We start from the raw sequence: 21,505 nt of genomic DNA, 5'->3' as shown, positions 1-21,505 counted from the left end.
ATACCGTGTTCGTTTTAGCGGGTATCGACATCAAATTCTCGATCAGTGCTCGAGATCAGTGTGATCGTTGCCTTGCTGGAAGATTACAATGGCTAACCATTCACTGTCACTTCTGATAACATAAAAATTAAAAATTTAAAGGTAGCCGAGAATAAAATCGGATCGCTCCAATTCATTTAAGTCGCAGCAAAAGGCGATTCCAGTATAGCTGCCGGAAGTAACATATTCGACCACTAAAGAATGGAGCATCAGCTGGGCTGCGCACCGTAGGCGTTACTGACGCAGAACCGCATCACACTGGTCGTGTTTGACTCGTTAGTCGAGCGTTTTGTTCCTGTACTCACTTCCTTGAGTTATATTTCGTCACACGTTTCAGTTTTCCGGCTGCGTGCACTGAGCTGAAGGGACCAGTTTGTAATTAGGCGAGGGTGTGCCCTACTTTTTGAAACGGCCTTCGTACAGTGAAAGGTCCGGTATTGTAGGAAGGCCATGGCCGGGACACACCTTCCGCGGGCTCTATAAATGTGCTCACTCCCATCGGCCGTCAGTCTTCTCTGAAGCCAATCAGAAACACCTGCACCATGTACAAGCTGGTGAGTTACTGCTGCGCTCAGCTCATCGGGCTCGACTCAAATCTTCGGTCTCTGTGAGTCTTCCAAGTTATGTCTCAGTCGGCAAGAGTGTTGCAGTCAAAAGCGAAAGTTCAGACTCGAGTGCCAGTCCAGTGCTCGTTATTACTTCTTCAAGATTTTTCATTAAGGCGAAAGACATTTGTAGGTTAAAGATACAATCAGAAAAGTATAACTCATTAGATGAAAACGTCTGAAAAATTTCTAGAGCCATAAATTAAATGTGGTTACAGATATGTTACATACCTCAGTGCAGTCGGCATTAATTACGTTTTTAATTGTATTCGTACGACAAAGTTCCATCTAAATGAATACATCAGCTTTGGTTTAACTCTTCTTTGGGTGCTTATATACCGGGCGATCAAAAAGTCAGTATAAATTTGAAAATTGAATAAATCACGGAATAATGTATATAGAGAGGTACCAATTGACACACATGTTTCGAACCAAAAAAATACATAAGTTCAAAAAATGTCTAACAGATGACGCTTCATTTGATCAGAATAGCAATAATTAGCATCACAAAATAAGACAAAGCAAAGATGATGTTCTTTACAGGAAATGCTCAATACGTCCACCATCGTTCATCAACAATAGCTGTAGTCGAGGAATAATGTTGTGAACAGCACTGTAAAGCACGTCCGGAGTTATGGTGAGGCATTGGCGTCGGATGTTGTCTTTCAGCATCCCTAGAGATGTCGGTCGATCACGATACACTTGCGACTTCAGGTAACCCCAAAGCCAATAATCGCACGGATTGAGGTCTGGGGACCTGGAGGCCAAGCATGACGAAAGTGGCGGCTGAGCACACGATCATCACTCGTCTAGCAATACTTTCTTTTGGTTCTAATAAAACCCCATGTCATTCCAAGCATGTGTCTCAATTTTTACCTCTCTATCTATATTATTCCTTGGTTTATTAAGTTTTCAAATTTATACTGACTTTGTGATCACCCGGTATATGACCGCTTTTCGAGAGCGTAGCTTCTTTTTCCATGCAAGATACTCATTATTTACATCAATATCATGAGAAATTCCTTTGTAATAACACACAGATCATCTAATAATAATAATATATACATACATACATACATACATACATACATACTTTTCCGGAGTGCACTCAGCCCTTGTGAGGCAAACGGAGGAGCTACTTGATTGAGAAGTAGCGGCTCCGGTCTCGAAAACTGACATACGGCCGGGAGAGCGGTGTGCTGACTACATGCCTCTCCATATCCGCATCCAGTGCCGCCTATGGGCTGAGTGAGGATGACACGGCTGCTGGTGGGTACAGTTGGTTGGGCCTTCAAGCCTGTTCGGGAGGAGTTTAGTTTTGTTAATACATACTTTTCAAAATATGGAGAAAATTTATCTAGACTCGAACTGTTCACAGAATTTTATGGACAACTAGTTGACCAAATCGAAGGTGCTGCTAACCCTGTGTATGTATTATCGATCACAACTGGACCACGATATTTAATTTGAGTAATTTGTTTGGTATAATGTAAGAAAGATGTGTGTTACTGTAAATAATAAATCTCAACTGTAAATAAAGAATTTTTAACTTGACGCTCTTCGCGGGTATGTAGCTGGATTTCATCATCCTGACGACAGAATATGTCGACAGTCCAACTGGCTGCCATCTTCAGGTGAGACTGCAGGTTCACAGTGATGCCCAAACTGAAGTAACATCAAATACGGCGGCTGATGTTACCTCAGCTCCAGCGTGGTTGTGCACCTGCAATCTCACGTGAAGATTGCGGCCAGTTGGATCGTCGAAGTATTGTGCTGTCGGCACGATGAAATCCGACTGCATGCACGTGAAGAGCATCATCATTTACTACACTGGGAACATCTGCGTAATCACAATGAATGCTTTAGTATGCTTCATACAACCTATAATGGCACAGTATTTCTGGCATGTTCCATAAATGGCAAGTAATAATTTGTGCGCCAAATAATTCATTGTAGAGTCGAAACTAGCTCTTCCTGATGGTGGTATACTAGCAACAGGTTTTCGTAAGGAGCAGCTAACTCCGAAGGAAGAGAAATGGTTTTAAAAGCCCATCGATATGAAGACCAACGGAAACGAAGTATAATATCGAACTGTAACCGAAAAGTTGGTCACTGCATTTATGGCTCAACTACACTACCACTACCTTAAGTGAGTTAAGGAAACCATGGAAAATCTAAATCCGGATGATAAAACGACACATTTCATTACAGATGGAATGAAACTCTAATTGGTTGTAGGTGTATGTCACTACCAACAGTCTGTTCCTGAGTGAACATGTTGATTAAGCAGGTTCACCCTTAGATCGCCAAGAGGATAGCTCCGACACAGACCATCCTGTTACTCATCGTAACCGCAATAAAAGTTGATAATAGTACGACCGTTTGTTTTCGGTGTGTGTAACCATTGGTAAAATTTGCCATTATAATTAGGTTTGGCATTGGAGAAGAACACCTGAGCGAGTGTTTGTTGCGAAGAAATGGAAAACTCTAGGGACGTATCTGAATCAGAAGGCACAATTACTTCTATCTTAAATTTACACCATACAGTGCCTTGCTCTCCTCAGAGCGGGAGTCTGAACTTCTGTTAGGTACTAAATACATCCGTTAATAAACATGATCTCTGGAAGTCTCATATTGCTTCGTTCCTCTTGAACGCGTGCAAAATGATGAATCCACTGGAACCATTGGTTCGGCTGCTGAGAGGTACAAAGACGTTGAAGGAGAAAACTAAGGCGTCAGGCAGTTTTATAAACAAATATAGGAGAATGCACTCTTATTGATAATTTACAAAAATGTGAAAACAGAGCGAGAAATGTGTGCTTGAACATAAATGTAGGTGCTAGCCAAGCTTGCACGTTGCGCTGTTGTATTTGACCATGAAAGGCATCTGTGCATGTCTTCAATACGTTGAAAGTATTAGTCTCATTCACAACAGTGTTCTGTGTGGTTGTGAGTGCATTATGCCGGTGTAAAATGACTTCGAACGAAGGTAAATTTTTGGTGCTCGTATGGCTGGTTCATCTGTAACCATGACAATGGAAGAGTCTGGTTTCTCAAGAGGCACCATATCGAATATCTATATCGGCCACAGCAAAGCGGAAAAATATCATCCGCTAAGTCAAACGCAAACGAAAGTGTATGTTGAGTTATCGCGTCACAGACGGTCATTGAAATCGGTAGTAAGGGAACTTCGTAAGCTGAGAATTTCAGGGAGAAATGGAATTCCAAAACTACACACGTCGTTGATGGAAATGCCCATAACAGGAAAACGTGGTGCCGAAGCCATAAAACCTGGACTATAAAGCAACATAAGTAAGTCATTTGCTCGGATGCGCCTTGTCTTGCATCCCAAGAGTGAAACATGGTGGGGATTCCATGATGATTAGGGCAGCCATATAGTGTGTTCATGCCGTATTTCAAGAAGACAGGACACCTGTTCACACAGGCCACATAATCCAAGACTAATTTTGTGAGCACGAGGATGAATTGTTTCATTTCCGCTGGCCACTACAGACACCAATTCTTCGTGGTCCAGTTTGGAGAGGAGGGTGTGTGATCACTGTTCACCTCCATTATCGTTACCCAAACTTGCCAATATTTGAGGGAGAATGATATAAGGTTTCCTTGGAAACCATGACAGCCCCGTATGTATCCATTCCGAGACTACTGGAAGCTGTTTTGAATATCAACGGTTTTACTACACGGTATTAGACATGGTAATGTGTCGTGTTTTTGGTGTTTCCAAATTTTAGTCTCCAACCTCTGTATAAATAACCGCGTATAGTAAAATGCTTACATTTAGTAACACGGCTGCAGCTGTTCATAGATCTATCTACACCACTGGCCATTAAAATTGCTACACCAAGAAGAAACGGAGATCACAAACGGGTACTCATTGGACAAGTATATTATACTAGAACTGACATGTGATTTCATTTTCACGCAATTTGGGTGCATAGATCCTGAGAAATCAGAACCCAGAACAACCACCTCTGGCCGTAATAACGGCCTTGATAAGCCTGGGCATTGAGTCAAACAGAGCTTGGATGGCGTGTACAGGTACAGCTGCCCATGCAGCTTCAACACGATACCACAGTGCACCCAGTTCGTCGTTGAGTACACCATCGCAGGCGCTCCTGTCAGTGATGCAGCGTCAAAGGTAATCGCAGCCATGGTCTCCGAGCTGATAGTCCATGCTGCTGCGAACGTCGTCGAACTACTCCTGCAGATGGTTGTTGTCTTGCAAACGTCCCCATCTGTTGACTCAGGCATCGAGACGTGGCTGCACGAACCGTTACAGCCATGCGGATAAGATGCCTCTCATCTCGACTGCTAGTGATACGAGGCCGTTGGGATCTAGCACGGAGTTCCGTATTACCCTCCTGAACCCACCGATTCCATATTCTGCTGTCATTGGATCTCGACTAACGCGAGCAGCAATGTCGCGATACGATAAACCGCAATCGCGACCTTTATCAAAGTGGGAAACGTGACGGTACGCATTTTTCCTCCTTACACGAGGCATCACAACAACGTTTCACGAGGCAACGCCGGTCAACGGCTGTTTGTGTATGAGAAATTTGTTGGAAATTTTCCTCATGTCAGCACGTTGTAGGTGTCGCCACCGGCGCCAAGCTTGTGTGAATGCTCTGAAAAGCTAATCATTTGCGTATCACAGCATCTTCTTCCTGTCGGTTAAATTTCGCGTCTGTAGCACGTCATCTTCGTGGTGTAGCAATTTTAATGGCCAGTAGTGTAGTTTTTAACGGAGCTATTATGGTGCTTCAAAAAAGGGCTTAGGGTTTGTTGAATATAGCTGATCAATAACTGATCTCTTTTTGAAGAACTACTTTTTTATGCAAGGAAAAGGCCAATCGATAAATCATGGCATTACTAGGGATAGTTGCGAATGATGGTCACCGTACTGACTTGGGGAAAACTGGGCAGTTTCACATTGAGACGTATAGAGAAAGGATTTTGTTGCAGGTCCTGGTTGTGCTGACTCTGGCTCTGCTGGCCGTGGCGTCGGCGCAGCTGGTGCGTTATGGCTACGGCTACTCGGCTTACAGCCCATACTACGGATACACCGCGCCCTACGCCTACGCCAGGGCCCTGGGCTACTCATACCCCTACCTCGGCTAAAAAGGTAACATCTTTGACATCTTTCAGTTTCTTTCGATCAGAGCAGCTATTTCGCCACATTTTTTCCCATTACCGGCTGTCATTATAGTTCTCAATGCATTCAGTTAGAAAGTGGTCTGTGATGGTACTTTTAAGTACTGATTCGCTACTGACGACTCATGGTCGCTACCCATTTGACTGTGATTTGTTAAGATTTTTGTGTGAAAGTAATTCTTAAACTTTCTCCTTTTCCAGAAATGTGAACCGGGCAAGAAGATCACGATGTACAGTTCACTGATGGCTCATCATGTAGTTTAAAACCTAAATAAACATATTCGTACTCTTCCATGTTCTGTTTGTCTTCATCCCACGGAACAAAACAAAACATTCTGAAATACTTTCTAAGCAATTATTAAAATGGTAGACAACGGTGTTATCAGTCGCATCTTCCCAAAGACTGCGACCAATCATTCACTCAAATATTCTACTTGAAAATTGTGAAAACCTCAATAATAACTTGTAATGGACTTCAAAGAAAACAGTTTTTTTACCACGACTTAGAACACAATGGTGACAGAGTATCGTCCATCTTTACGACGACCCCTGTTGCAGTTCATATTTTCGGTTTTTTCCTACATGGCATTATATTTCAGTATAACTTAGTACAGGCCGCTAGCAAGATAACATTGTAATACCTAGCATTTGGTAGGAAGAAACTACACTACTGAGCATTAAAATTGTTACACCACGAAGATGACGTGTTACAGACGCGAAATTTAACCGACAGGAAGAAGATGCTGTGATATGCAAAAGCTTACTCACGCTCTTCCAGCAAACATTATTAACGGCTTTTGAACTATTTTCTAAATCAGATAGAGGAAGACCCCCAAGGAACATATCCAGGCCCGCTTTGTCTCCATGCAAGGACATTTAAAAGGTGTGCTTGCAGTATGTGGTAGGAATACACTACAATGACTCTTCAGGCATGAGGTACAGTTCTGTAGTACTAATTATTTGTGTACTATCACGTACCTCATCTCTGGTACAAACTTTATTCAAGTTGCAACTATTCTTCTTAGTTTAATGGTTTCCGACAATGTTAGTACACATGGTGATAATGTGTGCAGGCTTCCACGGCCAGTGATTACTGAACTAACAGTGCGTGGTCGAGTTACACTCATCAGCCAAAACCTTATGACCACTGCCCATCGCGATACTACATACCGCCGGGTGGCATTGCGGGCACGTGACGTGGTGAGGAAAATATACGAGGGTTGTCCAGAAAGTAAGTTCCGATCGGTCGCTAAATGGAAACCACAGGGAAAATAAGAAATATTTTGTTTGCAAGAGTTAGCTACACTTTCCAGACACTTCTCTACATAGTCGCCTCTCCGACATAGATATTTGTCGGAGCGTTATACCAAATTTCCAACACCATCGTCATAGAAGGCAGCCGCCTGTGCTTTCTGATAATTCTCTACGCTGGTCTGTAGCACGTAGCCTGTGTCCAAGTGTTGTATTCGTATCCAGCGTTACATGTGAACAGAGATGATACTCAGGACGAGCCAATTAGGGCTGTGTTGTGGGTGATCGAACACTTCCCATCGAAAAGGCTACAGGAGCGTCTTCACTGCCCCTACAGAGTGCGGCTGAGAATTGCCATGAAGAAGGAAGTGCGTGGTAGTTGTGTTAGGTGGGCTGCATTCATTAAGGCGAAGCCTCCCAGTGGGCCCTCCTACTTGGTGGGAGACATCGATGTTCTAGGCACCTTTACTCGCTCACAGTGCGCTCACAACTGAAAAGACAGTCTTGATGCGATCGACGGTCATACTAGAGACACTACCCAACACATCTGTGCAAAGCTTCATCGGGTTTTCACTGTGGTGTCCATTTCGCTATCGATCGGTACTTACTTTCTGGACAACCCTCGTATAAGCGGGGTAGGGTCGAATAAGGAATCATTCTAGCGACGATAGAGGCTGTAAACTCTGACAAGGGCACATTGTTGAGGCACAACGCCTGAGAGCAAACATGTCGGAAAAGGAGAAGCTGATCGGTTGGTGGTCTTCTACTGCTGTGAGCATGTATGGAAAGTGACTGAAAGACGGTGAAACCACGGGTAGGTCAAGTGCTGTTGGACGTCTTCGCCTCATCTCAGTACATGGAGGTGAGAAGCTTGCCCACAGTGAAAAGCAAGACAAGCGAAGATCTGTGGCAGATCTGACAACAGAGTAGAATGATGGTACCGGCACAAATATTTCAGAGCACACACAGTTCGACGCACATTGGGCCAAAGACACTGACAATTACGATCACAGTGGACACTGGACTGTGGATCAATAGAAACTTCTCATCTGGTCAGATGTGCCATGTTTCTTGTTACATCAGGTTGGTGAGTGTGTCCAGATACACTCTCATCCATACTCAAAACACCACACCTCAGACACTGGACACTGGTGTAGTATTATGATATGGGGGACATTCACCTGGACTTCCATAGGACCTGTGGTTGTAATTGTAGACAATTATGACTACGTGAACATCATTGTTGTCTTCCCTATAGCAATGCATCTTACAGCAGGATAACTGCCTGTAGCACAAGGTCAAAGTTGTGCTATAGTGGTTTGAAGAGTTTGACAGTGAACTTACATTGATGTCGTGGCCAACAAAATCGCCAGGTCTGAACCCAATGGAACACGATTGGAATGCCATCGGGCACCAACTCTGCGTCCACAAACCATTAGCCCTTAATTTAAGGAAATTACGCGACCTGTGGGTAGATATCTGATGCCACATACCTCGGGAACTGTATCAAGGGTTTGTCGAATGTATGCCAGGCAGATTCGTTGCTGTGTTCCATTCCAAAGATGGACCACAAGTGTTTGGGTCATCAGTGTATAAAACTATTGTCTGACATCTCGTGCCTGTCTGCAGAAGACATCTTCGGAGTTACCTCCAAAGATGTCTGTCACAGATTGGAATTACGTGTCAGTGAAAAGGTTTTTGTATTTACCACAACATCTCAGTCCGGAACTTTTAACTGAAGGATGCACGATATTGCTGAATATGGAAAGTTAATACATAGAAAGAAGCTCATAACACCAGATTAAATAAGACCAAAATTACGGAAAGCTGCTCACAGAACCCAAATACCAATATCTATGGCACGAAATGTGTGTGTGTCACCTGATGATCAAATCCCATCACTAAAAGATATAAAAAAGTAGAATAAAAATTAGCGAAGGTAACTGGGCTGAACTGATAGAAATTGTTGTTTGTAATCGAAACTGGACACACTTGTCTTCAGCTAGTTAGAAATAGCATTTTTTGAATTGCTCTCATTATAATAGTGGGCCTTCTAATGATGAAGTCATTTCCATATTGGATGTCACGAAATGTTTCGTTCGCTTCTCTCCTTTTAGGGATTTGTTAGATATTGTTCGACAAAAGGAAGATGGATCAAAGGTAGTACGGCTAAAATATTCTGGAATGTCACGGGTCATAGGTAATGTGAGTGTTGGGGACAATGCCTTAATACAAAATTACTGTCTGGAGAAAAGCCCCAACGAAGGCTGTTGCCTTTTTCCGAGTAATTATGGAGTCTCATGTGTCTAGTGGTTTCGTTTGGATAACTGTGATGCGTGCTTTTGTAGTGTAGCGTTGAGTCCGTGTTGTTATGTAACAGTATTAAATGAAATCAAAGAATTGGGTGAAGCACTGGGCTGGAACATAGTCTGCACCTCGGGAACAGCAACAAGAAGACCATCGAGTTTATCATCCCCATGGGACTGGTGTGACGGCTGTCAACATTGTCACAGACTTCCAGTCCTAGAGATATCGTACATAGACTTGGGGTTTGGTATTTAATCGAAGATACTGGCGACAGATCTTTTAACAAGTAATTTTATGACCCTATATCTACTCCCAGCAGTGCCAAAACAATGATGGTGAAACTATAAACCACCGAGCCGCCTATAACCGCCGTACTATCGAGAGAAAGTAAATAGATGAATATAGTGCCATGTAAAATTACTTTTAACTTTGGAATACAACTGGCAGAAGTATGAAAACATCCCGACGGACGCTTTCAAAAATTTATAATTTCGTGACGGGGACATCGGGTGCAAAGAGCGTAACTATATTATTTTACGAATAACTATTTTTTCCGTTTCTACAACGGCGTGTAGTGAAACGAATGCAGCTTTGTGATCGCACCCAGACTGTTATGCAATGGAGACCAGTTCTGTGCCCGGGACGTAAATTCAGATTTCTTGTCCTTGATAGTAACCACAAGATTCGAGACGCGGCATTTGTTTCGCTAAATGACAGGCTGAAAGTTTTACTCACATACTTATAATAACAGCGATAATAAAGTTCAAAGAAGCAGGTCGTAACTTGTAGCACAAGGTATGTGAAAATATCTGAGATAAATGCGGTCCGTGACTGCGATGGAACATTTATGTAGCTTAGAGTGAAGTTTAATGCCGAGATACTTTTGTTGAAGCTGATAGCGAATGTCAGTGACAATTCTGTATAGAGTGGCTCAGTAATGAAATTAACCCAACAGTGGTTACAATGATAAATAAAAAGCATATTTTAGCACTTCGTAGGTTCGCTTAGCACCTATTGTCCGCAGATGTCCTTTATGCCATTAAATTAAGACATCTACAAGTGATTTGTGGACTACTCAATGAGTCATGGCAACCAAAGATTTCTGCTGCAGGATTTGCACTTTTATCTTCGTAAATGAACTCATTGTCTTTCATAAACAAAACTTCATTTTCCAGAAAGTGGTATGTTCCTGGAAACTAAGCCGTTTCTACTCGAAAGCCGGCAAACTTTTGTTTTCAATAAATAAATAAACTGGAAGAAGCAGCAGAACACACTACTTTGCAATTTTTTTTAGAAACAGAATATTAAACGTAATACAATCCATACATGGAACAATGCAGGGCATGAACAGGATTAAATATTTCGCTGAGTGGGTTACAGGCAACAGGCTACATAAACAAGATTTTTAAAAAGATCTAGGTTCTGAATTACGCGTTACATTTACAACAAAAAGTACTTTTCCATAAATAACAAATTTCATCATGATGACTATGTTATAAAATCAATGTGTCTGTATGCATCTAAGTGTATTACCCACTCGAAGGGACGTTTACTAGGGAAGGAATTATTTAGTAAAGAAATGAGGTATTACTCAGCGCAGTGGGTCTAATTAATAGAAACTAAATCTACACAAAAAAACTGAAACAAGAAACGTATGCTAAAACAGAAAAAATGTACAGGCACAATGCACAAACGCAGACTTCGATTTTATTAATACGAATGAATGATTCAAAATCGTCGAAAACTACCTTCAACATCTTTGACTCAGAAATCATAATGGTAGTAAGCTTATCGTGGTCCTTAGATGGACTACTAACGATGTAAATAAAATAAATAAATAAAACAAATAAATTTCAAACTGAAACTTCCCGGTAGACAAAACTGTTTGCAAGACCGAGACTCGAACTCGGGACGAGGGTACGAGGGGACGAGGTACTGACAGAAGTAAAGCTGTGAGGACGGGGCGTGAGTTGTGCTTGGGTAGCTCAGTTCAGCCGGCACTGTAACTCAGCGTGTTCGGTCAGAGGGTTAGCTGCCCTCTGTAATAAAAAAAAGACCTGAGTTAATGGATCAACGACAAACTGAAACGGGTGGCTTGCGACGTCCGCCCCGAGCAGAACAACGAACGAAAACAAACATAATGAGACGTTAAAAAAAAGTTGGTAGAGCACTTGCTCGCGAAAGGCACAGGTGCCGAGTACGAGTCTCGGACCGGCACTCAGTTGTAATCTGCCATGAAGTTTCACATCAGCGCATACTCCGGTGCAGAGTTAAAATCTCATTCTGGAAACACCCCCCAGGCTGTGTCTAATCCAAGTCTCCCCAATAACCTTCCTTTCAGGAGTGCTAGTTCTGAAAGATTCGCAGAGTTTGGAAGGTAGGGGACGAGGTACTGGCAGAAGTAAAGGTGTGAGGACGGGGCGTGAGTCGTGCTTGGGTAGCTCAGTTGGTAGAGCACTTGCCTGCTAAAGGCAACGGTCTCGAATTCGAGTGTCGGTTCGGCACTCAGTTTTAATCCGCCAGGAAGTTTCATATCAGCACACACTCCGTTGCAGGCTGAAAATCTCATTCTGAAATTTCAAACTATTTAAGGGGCATTACACACAAATTTACGTAAGTAATAAACAGCTATTGGAATTGAACATATTTGTCTGATTCCTAGAAGTTTTGAAATAGCTTACAGACTTATGCCATTGTGTTGCATAGAGGCAAGTATTGAACAATAGTATCACAGTGATCTTTAACGCTTCACAGCAAGACTGTACTCGTGAAATAACGATCTGAATACTTTTATTCTATCTTACAGAGTTTTTTTTCTTTCCGTATTTGCATGGTACAAGTGTTGATTGTAACAAAATATTTACTGTAATATCAGTGAAAACATTTCCTACAGGATTCACTCCTAATTCCGTGGAAATTTTGAACTCATTAAGTTGAACTAAACTTTTGAAAATGTTCTATTCATTCCAATGAGCACCATTACACAATTTTACAGCATTTTATCGTCTGAAGAAGAAGTGTTTACCCAGGTAATCATGAACGATCATATATGTATTCAAAATAATGCGCAAAAAGATGGAAACATACCCCTGATAAATTAAAATCAATATTTCCCCGTGTTTAACATGAAAACTGTGATAATTACTTGTAACTTTCTAAAATACCGAGGACTAACATAAAATTCACAAACAATAAGGTGTATGTGTAGTGTTTATAGGATTGTATGACATCCTTCTAACCTAATCACCCTTAGGTAGCAGAAAACAAAGAAGTCTGGTTTTCAAAAAGTTATCTATGGCCTGGACCTCTTAAATAATCATAACGAATGCCACATAATATTTGCCACGTAAAACGATTACAAATTCTTTTCGAAAGTCATCCAAACATTCAACACCTTAAAACCAAATATCTCACACTAAATTCGATATACCATGAAATGCTAGTACGATTGTCATTGCTGTGTCCTCCGGAAGATCGGAACACAGCCCTACACAGTGGAGCGGAAAGCTTTCTGCAACCTGGGCAGTAGAGTTAACTCTAACCTCCAGAGAGGTCACCGCAAGGCAAGGACTATTTAATGCATCCGCCCAGCGTCACCCAATTCGCCAAACGCGGGTATAAGCCGGCACACGGCTCCAGTCGACTCAAGTGTCCGCAGAGTATCGAAAGCACACGCAAAGTAATATCAGGACCTTATTTATAGTCGCCACCGAAAACAGCCAAACCGCACATTCTACAAGTGATAGTAGTTATCCTTCACTGGAGTCAGGACTACACCATAGTTTACAGATAGATCAGTGCAAGTGAACTTTAAACTATTTCCTTGCACCAGCTTCTGACTAAATTTAAGTAGTGCTATTTTTCCATTAATAAATTTTTGTAAACTGTTGCTATCTTTATTACCATTTACTTTCGCAATAATTTGCCTAACCTTATTTCGCCGTACGCAAGCCACCTCACAACATAAAAAAAGTTTTCAGTGGTAAGCGGTTCTCTTCCTGTCACCGATTGACGTTTGACACCAAGCGTATTTGATGAATAAAAGTCACAAATCAAAACTTATTACAAAAGCTTTCGCTCTATTATCAGGATTGTCAGACATGCGTCCTTTTTTCTTTGGATTATATTCATATAATTTCTCAGAATAAAGAAAATAAAATAAAAAGCATTTACCTGATACGACCTTCTAAGGTGCACATAAATAGTCAGAAAAATGTAATCGGTCCATTGTAAATACTACAAAAATACCATTAGATCAACAGACCAAGGTAATTTACTTATTCAAATAACCCTCGGATGGCTGAGTGGTTGGACTTGTAAACAGAAAAAGAGGAATCTTTAGGACCCCTGGCTCCAAACAAATACAAAAAGTTATTTATTCAAACAATATTATCAAATTATTATGAAGATGATGACACAGAGCGAATAAGAAAGTATTTATTATGATACTGTGAGTTTAGTAGATGATATACAATGTTATAAATTACGTTCTTTTCCAAGATTAAACAATCAACTTTCAGTTTTACTGGGCTTGCTTCAGAAGGCCTGCACCCGAAAAATACCCACTTTACAGATAATTACATTATGTTCTGTAAATATGTGTTGCACATTTGCTGCATGTATGATCACTTTTTCTGTCTAATCTATATGAGCACACAAAACATCATTTTTTGGTTTCTACTAGTACGCAGAATCTTCGACTATTGGCGAGTAGTCCCACAACGTGCCATGGCTTGTAGAACATTCTAAGGTGTGAGATGCTAACTCTCTTTTACTAATTCTTGATAAAACTTCTCCTTTCGACAGATTTGCCTTCTGTTAGTTGAGATGCTTCTGAGAAAATAAAAACACAAAAACACGTTTTTAAGACAATGTGACAACTGTGGATTATGTGCCCAAAAAGATGAAAAATGTCCTTTCCTTGCACCACAGGGCCATAGTAGGCGAAGGACGCAAAAGAAAGGCAGAGCTAGTTTTTTTAATTATAAATTAAGTCAGGAGTCGATTTTCTTGACTAGAAGGCACACTGTGTGGCACTTCGCGCAGTACCGTATCTCCCATTTCATCTTCATCTACATCCGCTTCCATTTCCATAATATTGTCCTCAAGTACATCGCCCTTGTATAGAGCTCCTATGTACTCCTTCCACCTTTCTGCTTTCCCTTCTTTGCTTAGAACTGGGTTTCCATCAGAGCTCTTGATATTCATACAAGTGGCTCTCTTTTCTCCAAAAGTCTCTTTAATTTTCCTGTAGGCAGTATCTATCTTACCCCTAGTGAGATAAGCCTCTACGTCCTTACATTTGTCCTCTTGCCATCCCTGCTTGGCCATTTTGAACTTACTGTCGATCTCGTTTTTGAGACGTTTGTATTCCTTTTTGCCTGCTTCATTTACTGCGATTTTATATTTTCTCCTTTCATCAATTAAATTCAATATTTCTTCTGTTACCCAAGGATTTCTACTAGCCCTCCTCTTTTTACCTACTTGATCCTCTGCTGACTGCACTACTTCATCCCTCAGAGCTACCCATTCTCCTTCTACGGTATTTCTTTCCCCCATTCCAGTCAATTGTTCCCTTATGCTCTCCCTGAAACTCTGTACAACCTCTGGTTTAGTCAGTTTAACCAGGTCCCATCTCCTTAAATTCCCAAATTTTTGCCCTTTTTAACCCCAAATAAAGGTACTAAATTTGCAGTAAAGCAAGAAAGGGTGTGTTGCTGTCTTGATTTCTAAAATACGTACAGGATTTCAACTGCATTTTTTTTGTTGCTTCAACGAAAATTTTTGTACGGTTGTGTGCAGTTTGTTGCAGACTGTTTCTACAGACGTATACAGGAATATAGGAGTCATAATAATAGCTCTATGCTCATTTCTGTTGTAGTTTTCAATTAGTTTTTCAAGAATCGATCTATTTTTATGATTTTTATATATTAAAATGCAACAAAACATATCTGTTGATAGTCTGTTTAAATCACGCCTTTATCTGTGTGAAATTTGAATAATGATGCTTTCCGTGTCTGTCCAGTACAACTTTGATGCCACCACTGTAAAACTATAGATAGTGGTCCATCAGGGGATTTACTAGTTCTTAAATTGTAGGTTTTCGTAAAAGACTGGTAGATATCCTTTCCAGTCTAGTAAGAAGTTTCACAAACGAATTTCGAATAGATATCTTTCACGATAAGTACTTACTGAAAACCACAGTTCTGTCTGTGGATGTATGTTATGCGATCGAGTCTACACAGTTCTTCGACAACCGTTTCTATTATAAAGTTTACGCGTATTTCACAAATAAATGCAATTATTTCATTAATATCTAACATACTGTCCGCATCTTAGGGACAGATGAAGTTTCATACTGTCTAACAGGTTGTTAAGTTGGCTGCAGAATTTATCCTCTGCACGCTTTGATGTTTCTAACAAGTAGATTACTTCTTCACGTTAAGTAAACGCGTCGCTGATGATGGTTGTGCATGGATCAGATAACCAATGGAAAGGTACCGAATTGACATGGGGAAACCAAGTCATGATAGTAGTCAACAGGTTCAAATGGATGTAGGTTTCTGTAGCTACACAGAAATGAAGAAACTTGTACAGGATAGGTTAGCGTGAAGAGCTGCATGAAACCAGCCTCATGTTGAAAACTGCGACAGGTTGTAGTTCCTGGAAACCAGATTTGTTGCACAAAGAAAAGTGTTATAACAGGCAACATTGTAATTTTTTGAAATTTGTCTCCATGAATAGAAACTAGGCTGGTGCGGGAAAATCAAGGTCGAAAGCAGCTATGGCAAGTTATGTCACTACCACGTAACATAACTCGATGCAACTTGGACCATACGCAGAAAGAACTCTTACAGTATAGTTCAGAAAGTAAGCGGAAAAAATTCCCAATGAGACACTTTTATTCATAGACAATAACTGCGCTGGAGTCACCGTGATTTATGATGGTCCCTTGGAAATTACAAAGTGCGTGACATGGTTCTTAATAGGGTGTGTGATCACCATGGTACACGGTGCCACCGATGTGACTGTGTCAACGGAACGCAAAGTAGTGGTCGTTGGGCAAAGACACCACTCCCATGCAGCCGCGTGACATTGTGGAAGGTGAGATTGCGTGCTTTTTAGTCCTGTTAAATGTGTTTATACACTCCTGGAAATGGAAAAAAGAACACATTGACACCGGTGTGTCACACCCACCATATTTGCTCCGGTCACTGCGAGAGGGCTGTACAAGCAATGATCACACGCACGGCACAGCGGACACACCAGGAACCGCGGTGTTGGCCGTCGAATGGCGCTAGCTGCGCAGCATTTGTGCACCGCCGCCGTCAGTGTCAGCCAGTTTGCCGTGGCATACGGAGCTCCATCGCAGTCTTTAACACTGGTAGCATGTCGCGACAGCGTGGACGTGAACCGTATGTGCAGTTGACGGACTTTGAGCGAGGGCGTATAGTGGGCATGCGGGAGGCCGGGTGGACGTACCGCCGAATTGCCCAACACGTGGGGCGTGAGGTCTCCACAGTACATCGATGTTGTCGCCAGTGGTCGGTGGAAGATGCACGTGCCCGTCGACCTGGGACCGGACCGCAGCGACGCACGGATGCACGCCAAGACCGTAGGATCCTACGCAGTGCCGTAGGGGACCGCACCGCCACTTCCCAGCAAATTAGGGACACTGTTGCTCCTGGGGTATCGGCGAGGACCATTCGCAACTGTCTCCATGAAGCTGGTCTACGGTCCCGCACACCGTTAGGCCGTCTTCCGCTCACGCCCCAACATCGTGCAGCCCGCCTCCAGTGGTGTCGCGACAGGCGTGAATGAAGGGACGAATTGAGACGTGTCGTCTTCAGCGATGAGAGTCGCTTCTGCCTTGGTGCCAATGATGGTCGTATGCGTGTTTGGCGCCGTGCAGGTGAGCGCCACAATCAGGACTGCATACGACCGAAGCACACAGGGCCAACACCCGGCATCATGATGTGGGGAGCGATCTCCTACACTGGCCATACACTTCTGGTGATCGTCGAGGGGACACTGAATAGTGCACGGTACATCCAAACCGTCATCGAACCCATCGTTCTACCATCCCTAGACCGGCAAGGGAACTTGCTGTTCCAACAGGACAATGCACGTCCGCATGTATCCCATGCCACCCAACGTGCTCTAGAAGGTGTAAGTCAACTACCCTGGCCAGCAAGATCTCCGGATCTGTCCCCCATTGAGCATGTTTGGGACTGGATGAAGCGTCGTCTCACGCGGTCTGCACGTCCAGCACGAACGCTGGTCCAACTGAGGCGCGAGGTGGAAATGGCATGGCAAGCCGTTCCACAGGACTACATCCAGCATCTCTACGATCGTCTCCATGGGAGAATAGCAGCCTGCATTGCTGCGAAAGGTGGATATACACTGTACTAGTGCCGACATTGTGCATGCTCTGTTGCCTGTGTCTATGTGCCTGTGGTTCTGTCAGTGTGATCATGTGATGTATCTGACCCCAGGAATGTGTCAATAAAGTTTCCCCTTCCTGGGACAATGAATTCACAGTGTTCTTATTTCAATTTCCAGGAGTGTATTTGATGACGAACTACAGTTTCTAATATTGAAATTTATTCTTGAAATTCAGCTGAACTGCAACAGGTATAGGATCTACTACTTAATGCGACATATGAAAATTTGTACCTGACCAGGACTGGAAACGGGGTTTCGCGCTTATCGCGAGCGGTCATCCTACCACTTAGGCTACCCAAGCAAGTTACCTGCACCGACCCAAACTTCCATATGTCACATACCTATTTATTTATTTTCATAGGTTATTAATTCATTTTTCCACATCCGCACGTTTCAAGTTTCCCATGCCGGTTTTTGAACCAAGACAAAGGGAAGTTATAGACTGTTGTCGTCATTTTCGTCACAGGACCGACTTCGCCTTCACTTAAGGAACAAATTTCGATATTTGAAACTGTAGTTCGTCATTAAATACAAAAATGTATAAGGCGAAGACGGACATCTGACGAAAATAATGAGTCTAAGGCTTCTCGTTGTCTTGATTCTAAAACCTGCACGGGAATCAAGAGGTGTGCGGGTGTGAGTAAATAAATTATTAATTTACGAGAAAAAATAGACAGGTGTGTGACGTATGTAATTTTGGGTGCGTATGGGGGTCGTGCTCGGATAGTCTAAGTGGTGAGGCGAACGCATGCGGTTAGCTGGAAATCCAGTTCGTGTGTGGCACGAATTTTCATATGTCCCTTTGGGTAGTACTATACCTATAACAGAGCTGAAATTCAGGAATAAATTTCAACTATTAAATGTGGTTTCAGTTTCACCCACTGCACCACTTGGGTCTCTTCTTGCCTGTTGCACAATGTAGCGGCCATCTGCTGCTGTAGCTGACCATGGCCGATCACCTGCACTCTTTCGGGCAGCAGTGTGTGTGGTTCGGAACCCTATCAATGTACGTGAAACAATGCTGTGAGCAATACCAAACTCCTGGGCTGCATTCGTCACACTTATTTCTGCTTCCAGTTTCCAGAAGAGTCTTCCCTTGTGAAGTCATTCAAATGTTATCTCTGTGCCACATTGTAATGAGGAATACGATCACAGTGCGCTGTAACTGCTCACTGATTGACATACACGCTTTTACCGTTCTTCTACTGCCCCGTGTTGCCAGCCCTATTTGGTACTATAGTCAGGCTAAGTGCATATTGAGATGCGTATAGCACGTGTGACGTAACATGACACTGCAGTGTGATGCGCATGTTCTGCACATGTGAAGCACGTCAGAGTGAGTGTTTTCTATCTGTGTAATAAATAATCTGCGTGAAATCCGTCCCTAAATAAATTTTTCTGAAATAAATAAAGTACACTGCACCTGTGCCTAACGTGCGCTGACCTCGTGCTATGTGACGTCCAACTTTCTATGCACGACTGGGAGACCCCTGGCAATGCTCTCGCATCTTCATTCACTTCCACTTAATAGCTAAGATATGCAGAGCAGTATAGTTTGTTCAAGGCACAAATAACTGTTTGTGCTATAGACTTCGAAGAGATGCTATTGCGATGTGTGTGTGTAGACCTATCAATAATCATCTGTCAGTTTGTCACTAAAATGCACATTTCGAAGGATAAAATGTAGAGAGCTCTGGCAGAGTAGCAATTACATTTAGCATCATAAACAATGTGTGAAGCCAAACAGCTATGAATCTAGAGTTGACGACTGTCAATGACTTATGCATTAAAGGATGCGCTGATACTAGCGCTCATGTTACTAGGAGTACAACTGATATGGCCTGAAGGTTTTTCTATAAGGTGTAAGTCGTGCATGATTATAAAAATGATATATTTATTTCTGATCACTACATCCTCAGCTCATAGTACTTTTTATATGATTCTCTACCATATATGGTTGTGGTCTCAAGGGTTCTGGAAACTCTGTATACAACATAGGAACTGAAATGCTGTGGATTTACCATGTTGTGGTGGTGCAGGTGGAACTGCAGATACTATCCCAGTAAATTACCATATAATCTGATTCAACACCAACAGTCAACATTGGAGCTATTTGCATCAATTTTTGAAATAGCTTAGCACAGTTGAGTGCTGTTAACACCACTCTTCTTTCGTTGACTTGCAATGTTTCGAGTATTACCCCTCCAACTTTCAAGCCATGTCCCTCCACATCGTGTTTACTGTCGCTATTAATCAATTTGTATGTAGAGAAGAACAGCTACATGGTCCTCATATTTAGCATGTGCTGAACAAATGACAAGAAAATTATGGCGGTGCCAGAGACTCGAATCCAGTAGTCTGGACGGGAAACTACTCTCTCTGGACAAAATACCTACATGGGAATGAATATTTTAAAAAAGAAAAAGCAACCGTTCTCTAGGTGACTCAAACATACGATCTCTTAAGCAGAAGTACAAGTGAACCTAAGAGTGATAGGGCAAGCTGCTGAGGTGAATTTGCAAAACTAATAATAGGGTGAATCGATACTGAAACTGACTGATACGTCACCTGAAGAAAATCTGGAGACACAGTCATGAACAGCACAAATATAAAATTCTGTCACTTACCATCCGTGGTTAAAGTTCAAGTGTAGTGAAGATGGTGGCAAGTGATTCAATTTTAATCACATCGATATTAAAAGACAGTAATAGTTATTACAGAGATGCCTCATGTGACTCCTTGACAACAGTGAGCTTTTAGGCTATGGCGTGCATACCTATGTGTGACATTCGTGGCTGTGCAGCGTCCATCGGCCCTGGTATAGTTTTGACACAGAACCGCCAGTACTTCTGTACCCTAGTTCGTTCAATGGATTTCGACTCAGTCCATGGTCCACGGCGTGGTAAGACGGATGGTGCTCCTTTATTACAGCTTCATTAACACTTGTAGTTGTGCATATACATCGTACAGTTGCACAAAATTATACTTATCAAGAAATATAAAAATTTGACTGACTTAAACAGAAAACGTTTTTTCGTATTTAAAATGAAATGGATATACAAAATGTGTGTCCTGATGTTACCATAACACTAGCAAACATTTGTCTTCTTTTCGCAGATTTCTCATTGCATTTGCTTACAAGTGACAATCAACACTACATATTTCATAATCCGTAAGCCTTTTCTAGAGTAGACGAGGCAAGATGCAGATTGTTGTCCAAATCGGAAAAATCGTTCCTGGTGCCAGAAATCCGATTTCGGATCTCTTCTTCAGTGAACGCAAAGATTGACGCCAATGGCCTTGTTCGAGCTGTTTCGATGAATCACGAAATGTGCTCCACCCTTCCTAGAACTGACAAGGTATCTTTGCTTTTAAGCTGCCTGAAGGCCAAAACCAGAGAATAAGAGTTACTGTGGGAAAGTAATTGTGATTTATCGCATTTGTACCATTTGATTCAAATACACAGATCATCTTAATTGACCATTTGGTGATCCTACATCAAAGACATCAACGTCTGTTGTCATATTCTGACAGAGTTCGCTTCGATGTAGTTGGGGCATTTCTCATTCACTTATCATCAGGTAAGAAGTCTGATATCACACAGATGGTGTTCCGCAGGTCTCTCGGGACCTTTGGCTATGTAGTGTAACTGTGTATAATATTGTGACTCATCATAATGGCGC

The 21,505-nt window shown here is 42.2% G+C and overlaps 1 long non-coding RNA gene across 1 annotated transcript; it reads left to right on the top strand.

The window, feature by feature from the left end:
- Positions 1 to 546: 546 nt before the first annotated feature.
- On the top strand, positions 547 to 6,111 carry LOC126298855 (uncharacterized). Its single transcript, XR_007552689.1, has 3 exons — positions 547 to 593; positions 5,631 to 5,790; positions 6,021 to 6,111. It is a non-coding gene; the product is annotated as an uncharacterized LOC126298855 (long non-coding RNA).
- Positions 6,112 to 21,505: the final 15,394 nt, after the last annotated feature.

This window comes from Schistocerca gregaria, chromosome X (genome assembly GCF_023897955.1).
Source record: "Schistocerca gregaria isolate iqSchGreg1 chromosome X, iqSchGreg1.2, whole genome shotgun sequence".
Taxonomy (NCBI): domain Eukaryota; kingdom Metazoa; phylum Arthropoda; class Insecta; order Orthoptera; family Acrididae; genus Schistocerca; species Schistocerca gregaria.
Note: the sequence above shows the minus strand (reverse complement) of the source record. Positions and strands in the feature narration are given on the sequence as shown.